The sequence below is a fragment of the Dama dama genome, chromosome 25 (genome assembly GCF_033118175.1).
Source record: "Dama dama isolate Ldn47 chromosome 25, ASM3311817v1, whole genome shotgun sequence".
Lineage (NCBI taxonomy): Eukaryota > Metazoa > Chordata > Mammalia > Artiodactyla > Cervidae > Dama > Dama dama.
The window spans coordinates 69,974,573-69,994,408 of NC_083705.1; positions in this window are offsets into that span (position 1 = coordinate 69,974,573).

The window sequence follows — 19,836 nt, forward strand, 5'->3', positions numbered from 1 at the left end:
AATTCAATTAAAAGATTGATTAAAATTAACATGCTTTAGACCCAAACCTATTACCATGGCACCCCACTAAACATTTTCTTCTTTGGAATGTATTCGCCTATTTTATGTGCAGCCGTTACTTTACTGTGAGTGTCCTGGGATCACGGAATCTATAGTATTTACAACTCCAGCACTGAGCAAAGGGTGTCTCCTGTAATAGCTGTGTGCTAAGCTAATGAAGGGGCATAAATAGACGATGATGAAGAGAGACAGCCACATCACCCAGCCCCGGACAGAGAACAGGACAACCTAAGACAACCAGACGATGCAGAAATCTCATCTGTAGTTTTATGGAAGCTATGAAAAGGCAGAGGCATGATTGAAAAGGCCCAGTGAATGGAGCAGACAGTAACGTACAGCTCAGAAGAGGAGGAGGACAGAGGGCTAGGAAGATCAGGGCTCTATGAGATGAACAGACTAGCAAAGTGTGCATAAGCTTAAGTTAAAAAAAAAATAGCAGGAGGAGATAGACCACAATGATTAGAGAAGAGTATGAACCCAATGCACCTGGCATATTTTAAGGGCACAGATTAATCAAAGAGGCTGAAGCAGAGATTTGGTGGAAAGATGGAAGTAAATGCTGGAGCTCTATTATAAATGGTCCTGAATCTCCTGACATTTTGTGAACCATGACAATCAAAGTGGATCCACATGGCTGCAGCAGGCTGGATACATATGAGTTTGGGAAAGGGAGGAGGCGGCTGGGAGGGAGGCTGGAGGAATCCCAATGAAGTCCGGGTTATTTAAGAAAAAGCCGTAATGATCTAGGTATCAGGGTGAGTGTCTAGATGGTGGTGGGAGAAACAGAAATTACAGAAGGATAAGAGAACATGAGTTTTTCTTGTAGCTCATTTGGTAAAGAATCTGCCTGCAGTGCAGGAGTCCCGGCGATTCCATGAAGAAGGAAATGGCAACCCACTCCAGTATTCTTGCCTGGAGAATCCCATGGACAGAGGAGCCTGGCGGGCTACAGTCCATGGGGCTGCAAGAGTTGGACACAACTTAGCAACTAAACCACCAGCAAGAGAACATGAAGAATTCTCTAGACATGTGGATGGGGAGTGCAGGGAAATGCTGAATCAAAAGTGAAGGCAAAGGCAAAGCCTGGTAACTTGCAAACTCCTGATAGGAGGAAATGATCATGTGATTGACAGACTCCAGGCTGGTGGGAGGAGCTGGGCTCAGCCTCAGCCATGGGATGTAAGAAGCCAGAGAGGTGGGACCTGCCAGCCAGATCCCCAGGACTAAGCTGGTCCCTGCTGGGGGCCAAACCAGATGGAGCCTGTGAACCTGTAGACTTGGAAAAACAAGAGAAACCAGAGAGTCTTGTTTCTACCACAGAGAAAAGCCACTGTGCATACCAAGTGTTCAGTGAATATTTAGGGCACGATTTCATAAATGCTATTATGTCTAAATTCAAGTCTTTCAATAAATGAAATCTGAATAAACCTGTGTTGATCGGTGCTGTTGGATTATCCACTTTGTACAGTTTTGGTCATAAACACCCTAAGAACAGTCCTATCAGTTGTAATTTCTCACACACACTTTCCATGTGTGGGTGATCTGTGGTGTGAAGTAACACACCCTACTCGTGTGTCATTCATCCCAGATGCCCAGGCACTGGGGGCCTCCTAGCACATGGGGTTGCCAGACCCCACTGTTTCCAACCGCCTCCAACAGCTGAGGTGCTCTGATCACCTTCATTCCCCTGGGACTCTTCAGTTCCAAGTAGGGCGCATTTCCAAAAGACAGGAGGGAAAAGCAAATACGAGGCCACCAAAAGCTTTCTGCTTTAAACGCTGCTTTAAACAATGGAATTCGACAACTGTGCTTTATAGAAAAAGAATGAATCGACTTTATCCAGCTAAGTTATTACCTGTAAAGTTTGATTGGGCTAAAAGCCTTTATCAAAATGGCAGTGATAAGGTTGAAATACTGAAAATAAACTGGATTTGTGGATACTTTTGGGCTGAAAACTATTCTGTGAAGATACAGCCCTGAGGGACTGAGGCTCAGCCAAGCCACAGACCAAGCCTGACCTTCCCCGATGGGCCAGAGAGGCAAGGACTCCATAGAGGGACTGGGTCTCAGCCTTGGGCACCTGGGCTCCAGGGAGGCTGGGCCATGTGGAGACTCCTAGGCACAGCTTTCTCCATTTAAAAGGCTTAAACTGTCCCAGGACAGTCATTTCTGCACTGGAAAGCCTCACAGATTCACTTTCTACTCTCCAGTTTTGGGGAAACGGAAGCAAGGATTTTTATTAATGTCTACCATTGGCAGAATGGAAGCCATTTTTAATGTATGGCTGTGGAATGATGACTGATCATATCATGCCTTTCTGCCTGTGCAACATGATGGACTGGCCCTGGCAATGAGGGGAAGGCTGGACCAGGCTGTAGGATTCACTCTCAACTGTGATCACATCCCAACATGATGGGAACAGCAGGTTAACAAGCTTCTATTTGTCTATAGGTCTATTTGTCTATGTCTATTTGTCTATCCGAGTTGCATCGTGACTGGCTGAAAAGGTAATAAAACGAGATGAAAATGAAATTGCCAGAATATATCCAAGAAAGTTTAAATCCCGTGTGTGTTTAGCTCCATGGGTCAGAGCCTGGGGACTGACGAGGCTCTGGAATCTGGATCCCGTGTGGAATACTTTCTGAGTGTTTGGTGGTCCAGGTGCTGGGAGAGAAAGGGACTCCTCCAAGGGCAAGCTTTTGTTGGGCAGGCTCTGCCAAAGGTCAAGGGCTGTCAAGAAAAAAGAGAATTCAGTCAAAGCCCCTGGGGACAGCTAGAGGAGTCCCAGAGCCTGAGCCCATCAAAACTTGAAAGGACTAGGATGTGGGGAGTGATGGAGCAAGTCACCCTGTGCAACCAGTCTTTATATATCTACGTAGCCTAGAACTAAACCCTGAGAGATGCTAGATGGACCACACCCTTTTCCATTGCACAGACTTGTTTTATCGTGAAAGATGCAGAGAAATTTTCAACAGAAGAAAAACATGATCTTACTGACACATCCTTTCAAGGGTTTATTCTTCAGGTTCTCGTTAAGGTAGTGGCCATGGATCAGCTTTCTTTAGCCCAGATGATCCAAGGAGACCTTTCTGGGAAGGACACCCTAGGTCTATTCTGCCTTCTGGGACATACATCAGAATTTGCCTCTCTGAGAAGTTATTTGACCCATGTGGGCACCCTGACATGCCAGGTTCTGACTCTTGGAACTAAATATGACATGACCTTAGCTCTCTTGGAAATGTGCCGGGAGTACATTTCATGGTCTCCTTCTATTACATTTCCTGTTGGTCTCTATACAATTCAGGTGATATAGACCAAAAGAGTACAGATACAAACTTGTTCATCTCTTGATCCTCACACTGTCCCTCCACAAGCACAGCTAAACAGCCTGATTTCCTACCTGATCGCTCATGTGATCAGCAGAAAGCCCATCGCCTGAGGGGTTCCCTAGACAGAATTTTGTCCACCCAAAATTCACATCTTGAAGCTTAGTCTGCAATGTGACTGTCTTTGGAAATAGAGCTGTCATAGAGATGAAAAAGTGTTAGTTGCTCAGCTGTGTCCAGCAGTAACCCATGTACTATAGCCGACCAGTCGCCTCCGTCCATGGGATTCTCCAGGCAAGAATACTGGAGTGGATTGCCTTTCCCTTCTCCAAGGCATCTTCCTGACCCAGGATTTGAATCCAGATCCCCTGCATTGTAGGCAGATTCTTTACTGTCTGAGCCACCAGGGAAACCCCTGGTTATAGAAGTAATTAAGACTAAATAAAGTTATAAGGGTGAGGCCCTAATCCAATAGGAAAGTAAGGAGATACCAAGAATGTATACTCCCAGAAAATGTCACATGAGGATGCAACAAGAGAGGGTGGCCATCTGCAAGCCAAGGACCGAGGCCTCAGGAGAATCCAACCCTGCTGGCACCTTGTTTATTTACCTCCAGCCTCCAAAACTACAAGAAAATAAAATCCTGCTGTTTAAGCTACCCAGTCTGTTATGTTGAGAAGACAGACAGGAAGCCACCATACCATGGGACATAACATTAAAACTCGTCTTTCACATTTTGTCAATTTATAGAAATTAGTAAAAATCCTCTATTTTTTTTCCAGTATCACAAAGGATTTTTGTGTATCTGAAATGAACATATCTATTTAGCATTTTATTTCTTTTATTTATTTAAAGAGATTTTCCACAAAAAGAAGCCATAAGTCTAACTCCAAGGGGAGCCACAAAGATGGTTTATGAAAATTAAAGATAGATCCTTGCTTTAGTTTTTTCCCAAGTCACTGATCAAATGCATCATCTGGAGAATGGTGAAGAGAAGAGGTCTTCATTTTAGGGGAACTCTCTCTTGATCTTAAAGCATCAATGACATTAAACCCTTGTGGCTCTTGGGCTATGCCCAGAATCCGGATGTCTCCAGGGAGCTGGGAACCATGTGGAGTCAGTCTTCCCTTGCCTGGGTGATGATGTTTCTGAGACCCCAGCTGGCTACAGTCAACGAGAGCTTTAAGATTCTGAGTACTATGCAGCGATTACTAAAGATAAAGTTTACATCCCTGATGGGACTACAGAGGATTAGCTTAGGAGAGAAACTGGGAAATTTCACACTGGCTTTTAAAAAATTATTCAAATGTCAATATATGGGAAGATTAGAAAGCAAACCATTTTGAGCTGTGTATTATAATAGCTACTCTTCAATAGATATTCATATTGGATATTGGAATGGATCATGATATTGGTATTGATATTGGATACCTACCAAGATCAATAGGTGGAGTAGTTACTGCATATTGATTAGTTTTTAAATTAATTTTTATTGGAGCACAGTTGCTTTACAATGTTGTGTTAGCTTCTGCCGCACAGCACAGTGAACCAGCTGTACACACATGTCCTCTTTTTGGATTTCTTCCCCATTCAGTCACCACCGAACATTGAGTAGAGTTCTCTGAGCTATACAATAGGTTCTCCTTAATTATCTATTTTATACAGAGTATCAATAGTGTATATATGTCAGTCTTTGATTGATTTATAAAGCTAACAGAGTACGAATATTGACATCGTTATTGTTCATATGGCCAAGGGGACATGGGCAAGTGGGAAATTGACAAAGAATCTAAAGGATTCCATCTCCGTGCTCTGAGCCCAGTTCAGCCCCCACCCTAGTCCACATTCCTCTAGCTCCACAGACCTACACAGTTGTTCAACAGCGTGGCTGCCTTCCAGAAGATACCAAGGCCTACCATCACACGTGCAAAGTCTTCAGTTAGGAGGCGGATCACAGGTGAATTTTGATGATGTTATAGCAAATGTCTCAAAATAGCTTCAAGCAATTGAGTGAAACAAAGCTCTTTGTTACTGAATTCCACAGCAATTCTCCCGACATGTGACTTGGTCTTTCTGTGAACCTGCTGAATAGGGAAACAAATAAAGCAGCACTCACATGAAATCTTATTTTAACCTATAACTCGCCTTCATTTTTCATGTTGAACACTATCTTCAAGCTTTGAAATCCCTTTTATAAGGAAACTATGAGCTTCCCAAGTGGCTCAGTGGCAAAGAATCTGCCTACCAATACAGCAGACACAAGAAACTCGGGTTCGATCCCTGGGTCGGGAAGGTCCCCTGGAGAAGGAAATGGCCACCCACTCCAGAATTCTTGTCTGGGAAATCCCAGGGACAGAGGAACCTGGCGGGCTCTAGTCCACAGGTTGCAGAGAGTCAGAGGAGACTGAGAGAATGAACATGCAAATGAAATCTACTGTGAAGCCATTAGCATTCTTCGTCCAAACTCTCACGCTTTCTTACATAATGATATTCATCTAATTCCTTCCTCCCATGAAGCCATGATGTTCCTCAGAATAATTTATTCAGTATTCTCAGCAGCTCCACCAGCCCTCAAAACCCTAGTGAGTGACGGACTCATTTTATATTAATTAGTTGTCACAATATGTACAACAGTTTGCATGAGGTACAGAATGTGAATCTCTGACAAGCAGAGAAACTGTCGGGGCTTTAAGGTTACATCCCACATTTGTACTCCTCCTCAACAAATGGGACTATGGTGGAACAGGGGACAGTGCCTGTTTACTCTGGGACGAAGAAGAATTGCGGAAAGTTATTTCTGCAGGCGGCCTGGTCCTAGCCAGTGTTGCTGTTGTTCAGTTGCTACGTTATATCTGACTCTTTGCAACCTCATGGACTGCAGCATGCTAGGCTTCTCTGTCCCTCACTGTCTCAAACTCATGTCCGTTGAGTCGGTGGTGCCATCCAATCACCATCCTCTGCTGCCCACTTCTTCTCCTGCCTTCAATCTTTCCCAGACTCAGGTTCTTTTCCAATGAGTTGGCTCTTCATATCAGGTGGCCAAAGGATTGGAACTTCAGCTTCAGCATCAGTCCTTCCAATGAATATTCAGGATTGATTTTCTTTAGGATTGACTGGCTTGATCTCCTTGCTTTCCAAGGGACTCTCAAGAGTCTTCTCCAGAACCACAGCTCAAAAGCATAAATTCTTCAGTGCTCAACCTTCTTTATGGTCCAACTCTCACATCCGTACATGGCGACTAGAAAAACCATCAACTGGAAAATGTATATTAGATGGAGGTGGTGGTGGAGATCAACTGGAAAATGTACCTTAGATGGGATGGCAATATTGAACTCCTGAATTAGATGGAGTTTCCCACCCCGTCATGGCATAAGTTGGAGAGAAAGAGGCCGCCCCTTAAGCAGCCTTAGATACGCCTGCTCACCAAGCCCTCTGCGGGCCAGTCCGCCTTTTCAGATCCTTGTGGGCCAATGCTTTTGCCCTTGTAGTTTGATGTCAAGTGACAACTCACATCTCTACCACTGCTTATGACCACCACCAAGACATACTCATTTGCTGATACCCAAGTGTCATTTTGATCTTTTCAAGAATGAAAGGCCTGTGCTTGGCTTAGGCCAGCTTAGCTCTACAACTTTGCTGCAGCCTGTGAGAACTGGCTCTGACCCGAACACATGCAGCCATAATCTGTAGAGACCCATTAACATAAAATATCATGTGACCTGTAGGGTTGAGACCTCTTTCCCACAGGCTCCAAAGCAACATGGTCAAAGGATCTGTATGGAGGACTTTCCTGATGGTCCAGTGGTTAAGAATCTGCCTTCCAATGCAGACAATGTGGGTTCCACCACTGGTCAGGAAACTAGGCCTGCAAGGCAAGATCCGGCATGATACAGTGAAGATCCTACATGCCACAACCCAAACCCGGCACAGCCAAATAAATATAATTTTTTAGAAAAGGTCTGTAAGGGCTGGTCCCACCAAGAACCTCAAACCCAAGGGTAGTTAATACTGCCCCTCTGCGGGATGCATGGAAGTGTGCAGGGCTGTTCTGGTTGCTGTAATGTCTGAGTGGGATACAATGGGGCGGAGGGTGGGTTTACTAAAGGTGCTACAATACGGGGGATGACAATCGGCTTAATAAAATATGCACCTCCCCAAATGCCAGTAGCACACCCACTGATAATCACTCTCTCCCAACGCCCCAACAAATTGAAGTACCCGTCCACCTGAACAAATTATGGTCCCCTCCCTTAGAACTAAGGCCTCTCTTCCTCTGGGTCTTATATGAGGGTAATCTTTTCTAGACAGTAACATAAAACAGCTATCAAAAAATGCTAGCTCCTCAGCATAGAAAATAAGATCCACTCAAGGCTGAGCATCTCAAATTATGACAGCAGCCTGCTAGATTCTCCCAAAGGAGAAAATAACTAAATTAATTCTCTGCCCCAGTACTCCTGATAGATTTATGACACCACCCACTCTAAATTAAATCCTATGGCAACAGAACCAGTATTGCTTCACATTAAAATTAGAGAGTGATCAGAATAGCTATGAAATCTCTGCCTAGGAAAGTCTAAGATAAAATAAGCTGTTTTAAAAACATTCCTAAATAATTGAAAAATTCAGGAGTCTGGAGCTGGAGAATGAACTCTGTGACCTAATAGTCTCCAAGAATTATAAAGGGCCCTCCCCCCCCCTTTTTTTTTAACTTCTGCAGTTTAAGACAGGTTTTTGCATCAATGTAGATTAAACTCAATTAATTCCCTACTTGTTTCCTTTTGAATTAGTGGAGTTTAACACAGACCATAATTAGTATTGGCTCTCTGTCTGCTCCATCTTAATTGATCTTAATGTCAACGCTGACCAAAGTTTGTTAACAATTGCTCTACCAACTTCGATCATTAAGAATGTTATCAATTATTAGTTTCATGAGTATCAATTTCTAGTTTCACAATACATCCAAATGAGAAAGGCATGTCCCTGATCAATTCAAAATCCAAATTAGGTTTTGAAATGACACCCAGGACTACTTGAGCAAGCAGAATGCTAAATGTCTGTCCCAGATGATCAAAGTCCCAATTCCTCATCAATAGAATGTGTGACCATAAGAAGGGTTTGCCAAATGAACCTTGATGATCAGAAGCATGGTTACTCTTTCCACACATGTAATACTGAGAAGGAAGTTCAGCTCCTTACCAAATCTGAGTAGGGATCTCCTTTTGGATTAATTTATGAGCAAATTCCATCTGTTTTTCCCCATGAAGTTCTAGAAAGTGTACTAAGTTAGATTTTAGAAAGATTTTCAAAAATCTTATAATTGTGTCCTGGTATTTCACGTGTCCACTTTTCCCCCCCACCCCACTCCACCTCTTGGTCAAGCCCTCAGTCATAGGTCTGGTTGTTCTCTTAATTTAATTTAAATTAAAATATTTAAATATTTATTTAAAATATGGACATAGAGGGATGGAAAATACCCAACTACAGTAAAATTAGGTAAAACAGGGCCGGCTCCAACTTTAACCTTGGCAATAATCCACACAATGATGGCCTAAATTACATTAGTAAGATTACAGAACTGAAACAATGAAGGACTCAGGGGATGGAGAAGAGGAGATCTGGAGGAGGGTGACAAGCCTCTATGGGAACCCGGAATAGCCTGACCTAACACATGCGTGTGACATTCCTTAGAAATATAAACCTCAGCTCCATCAGTCAGCAGCCATATCTGAAACAACTAATGGGATAAAGCAGGAAATGGATTCTATCTGGTCTCATTCAGAATCAATTAGAGGTAAGCTGAGTAGTGGCTGGCAGGAGCATAATTTTTTGGCAGTCCCCTTTTAAGGGGGTAACAGCACTTCTGAATTTCTGCCAAACATTTTACTGTAGCTCAAGAAAGGCTTCCCAGGTGGCAGAGTGATGAAAAATCTGCCTTGTCTGCCAATGGAGGAGATGTAAGAGATGTGGGTTTGATCCCTGAATCAGGAAGATCCCCTGGAATAGGAAATGGCAACCCACTCCAGTATTCTTGTCTGGGAAATCTCAGGGACAGAGGAGGCAGGCAGACTATAGTCCATGGGGTTGCAAACAGTCAGATATGACTGAGCACACAGCTCAGGAAAAGAAGAAGAAAAGAAAGAATACCTGAGCATGTGGGGTGTTTAAATTTGAATTTATAAGTTTAAATCTCCTAGATTTAGATTTGTAATATTTTCTATTTTCATCGAGCAGGAAGGCTGCAGGTTTTATGTAACCTAACCCTTACCATCTCAGGAGAATAATTATATTTGTTTAGTCCTGTTTTAAATTCCCAATTTGAGAAAGATTAGAGTCAGTCTTAACTGTGATTCATAATTTATCTGGTCTGTGTACTCAGGCACTTTGGGGAGGAATCTTTGAAATGCTCTCAATTTCATACCTATTATACTGAGCAATGGAATATTGCCTGCCAGATCAGTAAACAAAGGATGTCATGGTCATCAGTGATGACAGTGAGCTGATAAGCCATGAGATAACTCAGGAGGTAAACAAAGATTACCTGCCTTCTAGCAGCCTTCAGACTGCAGCCTCTCCCCACAACAAGCCATAAAGAAACTCGGGATGTGAAAACTCAGGACACTGGCCCCAGACAGCTGAGGTGCCTATCAAAGGAATACTTTCAGTGAGCCCAGACTCTTGCATCTTCCCATTCATAGGAAAGTACTAAATTCCTTAACTTGAGATATCTGGTTTTCTTTAATTAACAATAATCTTTTGATGTTCAGACTACATACCCCTTATTGCAAAATTATATCTCCTATAGCTCCCCGCCTTGCCTCCTCACAGTGGTTCACTCAGTATCACTTGAGATGCCAGCTTTCCATCTTGAAGTATGAAAAGTTCCTGCCAAATAAAACATAACTCTCAACTTTTAGCTTATGCCTACTTTTTAAGTCAATAATACATACACACTTTGCCTAGCCTCTTTTTTCTTTCTCTCCCCCCATCCAATATGAGAAACTGCTTATGTTAGAGGTAGAGAATCTAATGGAGACATCTAAGGATACATAAATAGGCCAGCATAAAACATAAATTATTCTATGATGAAAGTGAAAATGACTCAGCTGTGTTTGATTCTCTGTGACTCCATGGACTGTAACCCTCCAGGCTACTCTGCCCATGGAATTCTCCAAGCAAGAATACTGGAGTGGGTAGCCATTCCCTTCTCCAGGGTTCTTCCTGACCCAGGGATTAAACTCAGGATTCCTGCATTTCAGGTAGATTCTTTACTGTCTGAGCCACCAAGGATGATAATGATTAAGATAATAATGACAGACATCTGAGGAGTTAGGAAACTAGAGAGCATTGAAAGTTGTTGCCTACAGGTACACGACTAAGGGTGATTGTCATATGGAGCAGGTCCCTGTTGGGCTCCTGGGCACAAAAACTTTCTACATCCCCTAGTTTCTTGATTATAGGGAACAGCCTTCATTCATCCTCCCTGAGTTCCAAGGGGCAGGTTCAAGAGAGGGGACCAGGGATGAATCGTTAAGAAAGACATTAGCGCAGCCTTGGGGCAAGGTTCTGGTTCCCCATCAATAAACACAATAATATCTTTGAGCTGTTTTGAAGATACTGAAATCCTCACCAGGTGGGAGAAGTTACCAGTTAATGACACTCTGCTGCCCACAAGCACATATAGCCCAGATTGGTAGGAGCAAGGAGGTTGATAATCAGTCAGTTCAGTTCAGTCGCTCAGTCGTGTCTGACTCTGCAACCCCATGGACTGCAGCACACCAGGCTTCCCTGTCCATCGCCAACCCTCATCAAACTCATGTCTGTCAAGTCAGTGATGCCATCCAACCATCTCATCCTCTGCCATCGCCTTCTCCTCCTGTGTTCAGTCTTTCCAAGCATCAGGGTCTTTTTCAATAAGTCATTTGCTGACTCCAAGTTACCTCACTATTAACCAGTCAAAAGAATGTCCATGAGCTGATCACACCCTCTTTAAAACATTACTGTAAAACTTCTCAACACCCCCTCCAAGTTGGGACACATAGCTTTGAGGACATTAGTCCACTGTGGTTCCCTTTGCTGGAAAATCAGTAAGGCTATGATTTTCTGTTTGTTAGCCTGCTCAGTCATGTCCAGCTCTTTGCGACCTCATGGACTGCAGCCTGTCAGGCTCTTCTGTCCATGGGATTTCCCAGGCAAGAATACTGAACTGGGTTGCCATTCTACTTCACCCAAAACTGTGTCTCCAAGATTTGACTTGGTGGTGTTGGAGGCCACATTTGGCTTCAGCTGGGGTCAGGGTAAATTCCAGATGGCTGAACACGTGCACAAATGCTTTTTAATTTTGATTCTGATAGAGGGTTTGAAGTTTAATATGTTAAAAAGGATTTTGAAACTCAGATTGTTTTTTAGAAGGTTGTGATTTCCTGTGGGCTTGTTATTGCAAATGTCATATTTTAATGTTTCTGAACCGAATCACAGACTTCCAAGTCCTTCAAAGTTTGTTAGACAGAAGCAATGCAACCCAGGTGAAGGGTCAAATAATGTGATTATAGGCAGTGACCCCTGGCCCTGAGTATCCGCTCCAGACCATGTGAAGTGGTTGGCAATGCTGTCCCAGGACTCCTCCTTGTCCCCCTGCAGTTTCTTGTGAATGAAATTCTGTCTCTAAGGTGTTCATCTGAAGAGAGGGGGTGGTCTATCAGTCTCTCGAGGCAGTGGGATCCACTGCTCTCCCAGCAGGAAGCTCCACTGGGGCAGAGAGGAGGTTGTGTTCTAGGGGGTCATTCCCTAAATAAGCCTTTTCTTCTTAAAGAAATCTTTATTGAATTTGTTACGGTGTTACTTCTGTTTTGTTTTGGTCTTTTGGCCCCAAGGCACATAAGATCCCCGACCTTGGATCGAACCCACAAGCCTTGCACTGCCAGGGAAGTCCTGCCTTTTCCTTTCTTGTTCCACGGAAGACTATTGCCTAAGAGGATGCACAGGAAAAGAGTCTGGTGTCCAGTGAATATAGAAAACCATGAAGTGCTTGTTCCCTCTCACAAGCTGAAAACCTAATAGTTGATTCAAACTTCTGATTACACTTATAACAAATAACTTGTCTTCATGATTTCCCAAATGTGTTTGACATTTTACGGGGTGTCAATGCTATTCACACTCTGGTAAAATAGGACTTTATAGAACAGATACGGGGGGCGGGGGGGAGTAGGTTGTAAATGAAGGCATCTGGTTGAATGCATTCATAAAACCAGTCTTACTGAGTAAAATATAATCCAGGGGAAAAGATATGAGGGGATTTTTGCTCATACTTTTAACCCCCCAAGATATCACAAATTGCATTGTAGGGAATAACTTGGCATCTACTCTATTTGACATGTTTTCAAACTGGGTGAAGTGACCCTTTCTTCCTCATTTCTCCCTGATGTAACTCTGCTGGAGAATATCTTTTCAAGGTCCTGAGAACAGAGTTTGATAATTGGTCTGTGTCTTGGTAGTCTTTCAAAATTGGTGGTGATTCTTCATTACCCATGGGTTGCTGACAGTTTAAATTGAGTGAGTTCCCAAACAGAACACATCAGAAACAAATTATGGAAAACTGAGTAGAAAAGACAGAGGCCGGTACACTGCAAAGGTCAAATATTTTTGTGGATTTTCTGGTGTCTTGAAAAATAAACTGAAGCATAATGCATATTTTGCAGGCTCTCTCCCTGGTTGATAAAGAGGAAAGTTATTGAAGATGATTTTCTTGAACATAAGTTCAGTATTTATAGTTAAAGAAGCCCAGATCCTGCCCACGACCCATGATGGGAATGGTCATTCATGATCCACCCTAACAGCTGTGCACTAATGTTGGCAGATCAGATCATGTCTTTATTCTGCTCTGTTTCACTGTAGTAGGATTTAGCTCAGTTCATTCTCTCAGTTGTGTCTGACTCTTTGCGACCCCATGGATTGCAGCACGCCAGGCTTCCCTGTCCATCACCAACTCCCAGAGCTTACTCAAACTCATGTCCATTGAGTTGGTGATGCTTATATGTGGTCAAACAATGAGATGTTTAGATAGTATCACAGACTCAATGGACATGAATTTGAGCAAACTCTGAGAGATAGTGAAGGACAGTGAAGCCTGGCATGCTACAATCCACGGGGTTGCAAAGACTCAGACAAAACTTAGCGACTGAACCACGTAATATGAAAAGAACAGTGCAGTACATTTCCTGGGGGTGGAGTGTGCATCTCCAGCAAATTGCTTTTAAACCTGGCCTTGTGACTTACATTAGCCAAGGGAACATGACTGGATTTGATCAAACAGAAGCTTTAAATGTGCTTGTGAAGTTGGGCTTCAGCCTTTTGCTCAGGTGGCCCCTGACCTTTCAGCCTGTGCTCCTGGATGAAGACCTGGAGAGCATATCTGAAACTTCTGGAGATCTGGAACATATCACCCGGTTGAGCTCAGCACAGACCAGGGTAATGATAGCTGACCTACAGACACAGGAGCCTTGAAGTTTGTTATTGTTTCATACACAGAAAAAGCTGACTAATACAATGGCTAACTTTTCTGAGTATTAAGTTACACAAAAACTAAGATTGCTGGCATAAGTTTACAAGGAAAATCTGAATTTCATAAATAACTTTTTATGATATTTCCAAAGTTTGTGACACCATTAGGGAGAGCATAAACAGGAATAAATATCTGATACTTTTATGAATAAAGAGTGAAAAAGAAAGAAATGATGAATAAAGTTAAAATTTTACCCCATATATATATTAAAGAATTAGCATTTAAATAATATCAAACTCACATTAACCAGTTTTAAGGAAAGATATACCCATTTGAATGCAGAATTCCAAAGAATAGCAAGGAGAGATAAGAAAGCTTTCCTCAGTGATCAATGCAAAGAAATAGAGGAAAACGATAGAATGAGAAAGACTAGAGATCTCTTCAAGAAACTTAGAGATACCACGGGAACATTTAATACAAAAATGGGCTCAGTAAAGGACAGAAATGGTATGGACCTGACAGAAGCAGAAGATATTAAGAGGTGGCAAGAATACACAGAAGAACTATACAAAAAAGATCTTCATGACCCAGATAGTCATGATGGTGTGATCACTTACCTAGAGCCAGACATCCTGGAATGTGAAGTCAAGTTGGTCTTAGAAAGCATCACTACGAGCAAAGCTAGTGGAGGTGAAGGAATTCCAGTTGAGCTATTTCAAATCCTAAAAGATGATGCTGTGAAAGTGCTGCACTCAATATGCCACCAAATTTGGAAAACTCAGCAGTGGCCACAGGACTGGAAAAAGGTCAGTTTTCATTCCAATCCCTAAGAAGGGCAATGCCAAAGGATGCTCAAACTACCACACAATTGCACTCATCTCACATGCTAGCAAAGTAATGCTCAAAATACTCCAAGCCAAGCTTCAACAATACGTGAACTGTGACCTTCCAGATGTTCAAGCTGGTTTTAGAAAAGGCAGAGGAATCAGAGATCTAATTGCCAACATCCCCTGGATTATCAAAAAAGCAAGAGAGTTCCAGAAAAACATCTATTTCTGCTTTATTGACTATGCCAAAGCCTTTGACTGTGTGGATCACAATAAAATCTTGAAAATTCTGAAAGAGATGGGAATACCAGACCACCTGACCTGCCTCCTGAGAAATCTGTATGCAAGTCAGGAAGCAACAGTTAGAACTGGACATGGAACAACAGACTGGTTCCAAAGAGGGAAAGGAGTACGTCAAGGCTGTATACTGTCACCCTGCTTATTTAACTTCTATGCAGAGTACATCATAAGAAACGCTGGGCTGGATGAAGCACAAGCTGGAATTAAGATTACCATGAGAAATATCAATAACCTTAGATATGCAGATGACACCACCTTTATGGAAGAAAGCAAAGAAGAACTAAAGAACCTCTTGATGAAAGTGAAAGAGGAGAGTGAAAAAGTTGGTTTTAAACTCAACATTCAGAAAACTAAGATCATGGCATCTGGTTCCATCGCTTCCCAGCAAATAGATGGGGAAACAGTGGAAACAGTTATAGATTTTATTTTTCTGGGCTCCAAAATCACTGCAGATGGTGACTGCAGTCGTGAAATTAAAAGTCCTTTGCTCCTTGGAATAAAAGTTATGACCAACCTAGACAGCATATTAAAAAGCAAAGACATTACTTTACCAATAAAGGTTTGTGTAGTCAAAGCTATGGTTTTTCCAACAGTCATGTATGGATGTGGGAGTTGGATTTTAAGAAAACTGAGCGCTGAAGAATTGATGCTTTTGAACTGTGGTGTTGGAGAAGACTCTTGAGAGTCCCTTGGACTGCAAAGAGATCCAACCAGTCCATCCTAAAGGAGATCAGTCCTGAGTATTCACTGGAAGGACTGATGCTGAAACTGAAACTCCAATACTTTGGTCACCTGATGAGGAGAGCTGACTCATTTGAAAAGACCCTGATCATGGGAAAGATTGAAGGCAGGAGGAGAAGGGGACAACAGAGAATGAGATGGTTGGATGGCATCACTGACTCAATCAACATGAGTTTGAGTAAACTCTGGGAGTTGGTGATGGACAGGGAGGCCTGGAGTGCTGTAGTCCACGGGGTTGCAAAGACTAGGACACGACTGAGCGACTGATGAATCGAAAATTATTTCAAGATAAAATGCTTATCTCTTTCTCTCTCTTTATATATATCTCTTTATATATATATATATACTGGTTTTTCATATTATAATATTTATATTGTATATACTTATATATATTTTCTATATATATATTATGTATGTATTATATTATGTATATATTGTTATTATAAATTATCTATTATTATATATTATTGTAGCAGATTGTAATATTATATTACATATATATTTATATATATATTTCAGATTTCAACACAAAAAAGTCAAGAACACAGACACATAAACATTATATATTGTAATAAATAATATATGTATAATATATTATATTATTATAGTATATTATGTATTGTAGAAGAATGTATAATATATTATATATATAATTATAGATATAACTTCCATAATATATAATAAAATATATTATATTATATATATTTATAAATATATTTATGTATATTTCAGGTTTCAACACTAAAAAGTTAAGAACATACACATAGACATTATATATTGTAATATATAATATATACTATATATAATTATTATATTGTATAATATGTTATATAATTTAATATATATACACATAATTATAGACATAACTTCCATGATATATATAAAATATGATATAAATAATAGATTATATTGTATATAATATTTTATTATTATATTATATTTAACATGTATTTTTATATATTTATCAGATGTCAACACAGAAAAGTTAAGAACACAGACACATAGACACACACAGTTCAACCTGATAGCAGGATTTTGGATCACCCCTTGTTTCCACATCTGAATTGCAACACAGTGTCTGACTATATTCTTCTGAGCAACAGCACTCAGCACATAAATGATTTTTTCCTCAACATGTGCTTCTTCCTGAGTCTTGCTGAACTCTTAAATTACTAAAATCATGCCTGGCCGTAGTAGTAGTGGCCTGCAAGAAGATCTCCAGCAATCCTCGTTTCTTTAATGTAGCCCACATGCCGTCATGGTGAGTCAGGGTTGGCCCTGTGTGATCAGTTGGTCCATGAAGTTATGTCTCGGTCACTAAAAACACTGCATCTTCCACCCTGCTGTCTCAAATCACTTTCCCGGGGGTAAACTAGACCCTGTTCCGTAGGAACACCAAACACCCACATATAGGGGAGGAATGGAGGTCTCTGACCCATAGCCAGCTACCGTATCATAGAAATGTCAGGGAGAAGTTTTGAAAGAAGATACCCCAGCCCCAGTCACACCTTCAAATAACTTTAACTTAGATTGGTATCTGACTGGAGCTTAACAAAAGACTTCAAGTCAGAATTTCCCTATCAAACTGCTCTGGAGTTCTTAACCAGCAGAAACCATGGGAGAAAATGAATAATCATTTTTTAATACATAAATTTGGAGTAGCTTGTTATACAAAAATAGGTAGCTAGCACAGATTTGGTACAAACAAAAGAAGTGCTGTGATTAAAAAAAAAAAAAATCTAAACCTTGTGGGATTAATAGGGAACCCAGCAGTGTGCTGGAAATACTTCAGAAGAGTGTTAATAAAATTCTCAAGAGCTTTGAAGATACTAAGATAGGCATGATGGCTTCACCAATGTTCTCATTGAGTGTTTAACCCAATTTGAGGAAAATGGAGGAAAGAGATCCCTTTTTCAAAGTGGCAGAAAATGTAGCAATACTATTTCCTATATAAGATGGAAAACACAACCTCCCCAAAGTACACAATTAACATAATGGTCTATCTAAAGAGATTTCTAGGCAAGGTACTGAAGACCTGCCTGATTTCCTCTAGCAACAAATAGCAAAATGTGAGAGAGGAGAGAAAGATAATGGAAAAAAAAAAATCCTGTTAAATGTAAGAGAACCAGGGCTTTTTATGTTCAAATATAGAACTATTTCTCATTGCTAGTATTCCAGATAGTAAAAGATCTTAACATTAAAAAAAGGCTTCTAGGCAAAGAACAAGCCCAGGACACTTTCCATAAAACATGGTTTGTTGAAGCCCAGGATGTGAACGTAGAGCCATTTGCAATGATCCCAGAACTATTTAAGCTGAAGTCTCAAACAGACAAAAGCCCCTCTGAGGTTGTTAAGGGCATACATCCCATGTATCATCAATTAAATACAACTTCTGAGAATCATAGGCACTGTCCTAAAGCACACTTACAGGAGACAAAAGACAAAGAAAGACTTATCTTGATAAGATGTGTGTGTATGTGTGTGTATGTGGTTTCCAAATAAGTGAATCCCTGAAAAATCCATAAAAGACCGACAAATTTTTAATGTAATTGTACTAGAAGAAACATCACTAGCTTGATTTAAGAGGGATAGACTCAGTATAAAATGCAAAGAGGTCTTGAATTTCTCAACTACTATGAACAAAAAGTAGGTACTTTGAGAAAGCTACTCAGGTAACTCAGGAGCAACCACCAGCTTTACTTAATCCAAAAGGCAGGATGCTTAAGAGCTCAGAACCAGAAGCCCAGAGATTTCAGTTGAGCTCTCAGGCACTCATACTGAGTCCTCATCAATGAACTGGCATTGTGTGCCCCACAGGATTTTTCCATGGAGATTCTACATTGTGGGGGTTATTCATGGGAGTTTCCTGTTCCCCCTATTTGGAGAGGAAGGTCTATTGCAGTTATTCTACTCCTGTCTCCCCACTGCATGCTGAGCATATGGAGAAATAGCTTGCATCTAGTTCACAGGTCTTTAGATTGAGAGGAACTAAATTCAAGGAGCTGCCCTCTCAGAGATACCCATGTGTATCTGGATCTGGTTTGGATGACAGGATCCTGGGTATCAAGCTGGCACCATTGGGTGGGCCAGAAAGGTTGTCTGGGGTTTTCTGTAGGATATAATGGAACACTGTGTTGGCCAACATAGGATGATATAGCGGGATAAGACCCGGGGGTGGTGTAGCATGCTCATATGGTAAAATGTTACCTTGCTACAGTTTCATGGATGCTCGTAGAAGCCATGCAATTCCATGGTCATAGAAAAAGAACATATTACTCAATGTGCAGCAAGAAGCTTAGCCATAATCACAACGGAGTCAGTTCTCTGCCCCCAGGTAGCATGAAGACAGTGCAGTCAAGCCCAGGTAGGTGTCCGCACAGAGAGTGGGTCGCATTACAGGAGAGAAACCCTGAGTTTGGGAAACCTGTTTTTTTAATAACAGAAAGCTTGCCTGTCTTTGTCCAGAGAAAGATGTTATATTTATCTCACTGTAAAATAGGCATTCCTCTACACTGCTTCAGAGGATGATACTGCATTTCAGAGCTATAAACAAATCTGTCCTTTCCTCTAGGGATGAAAAAAGAAAGTGCATCTTTCGTGGCTGCCCGTTATACAAACATCCCTGAAAAGAGACTGAAAAAAGGGCAGTCAGCTTCTGCTCATAAGATGTGTACAAATGTGAGAGATATACAAAGAATTGTCTCCCAACAAAGCATGCACGTACTCTACTTGTGAGATAGACGTGGAACCTTGAGGGGAGAAGCTGGACTAGAGTAAGTAACCTCCAAGATGGCTTCCAATGAGCCTCACCTCCTGGGGTCCACACCGTTGTGTGGTTCCCTCCCACTTTTATTAGAGTGCCAATGTGTGACTTTGGGGACCAAGTTATAAAAGGCACTCTAGCTTCTGCCTAGGTCTTTTGGATTCTTCACCTTTGAGGTGAGAACCGTGAGACTAGAACATTCATGTTTTCTTGTGAAGAAACCCACATTGGGAGGAATTGGGACTCCTGTCCAATATCCGGCACCAGGTTACCATGTAAGCCAGAGAGCCACCTTGAAATTGGATCTTTCAGCCCATTTAA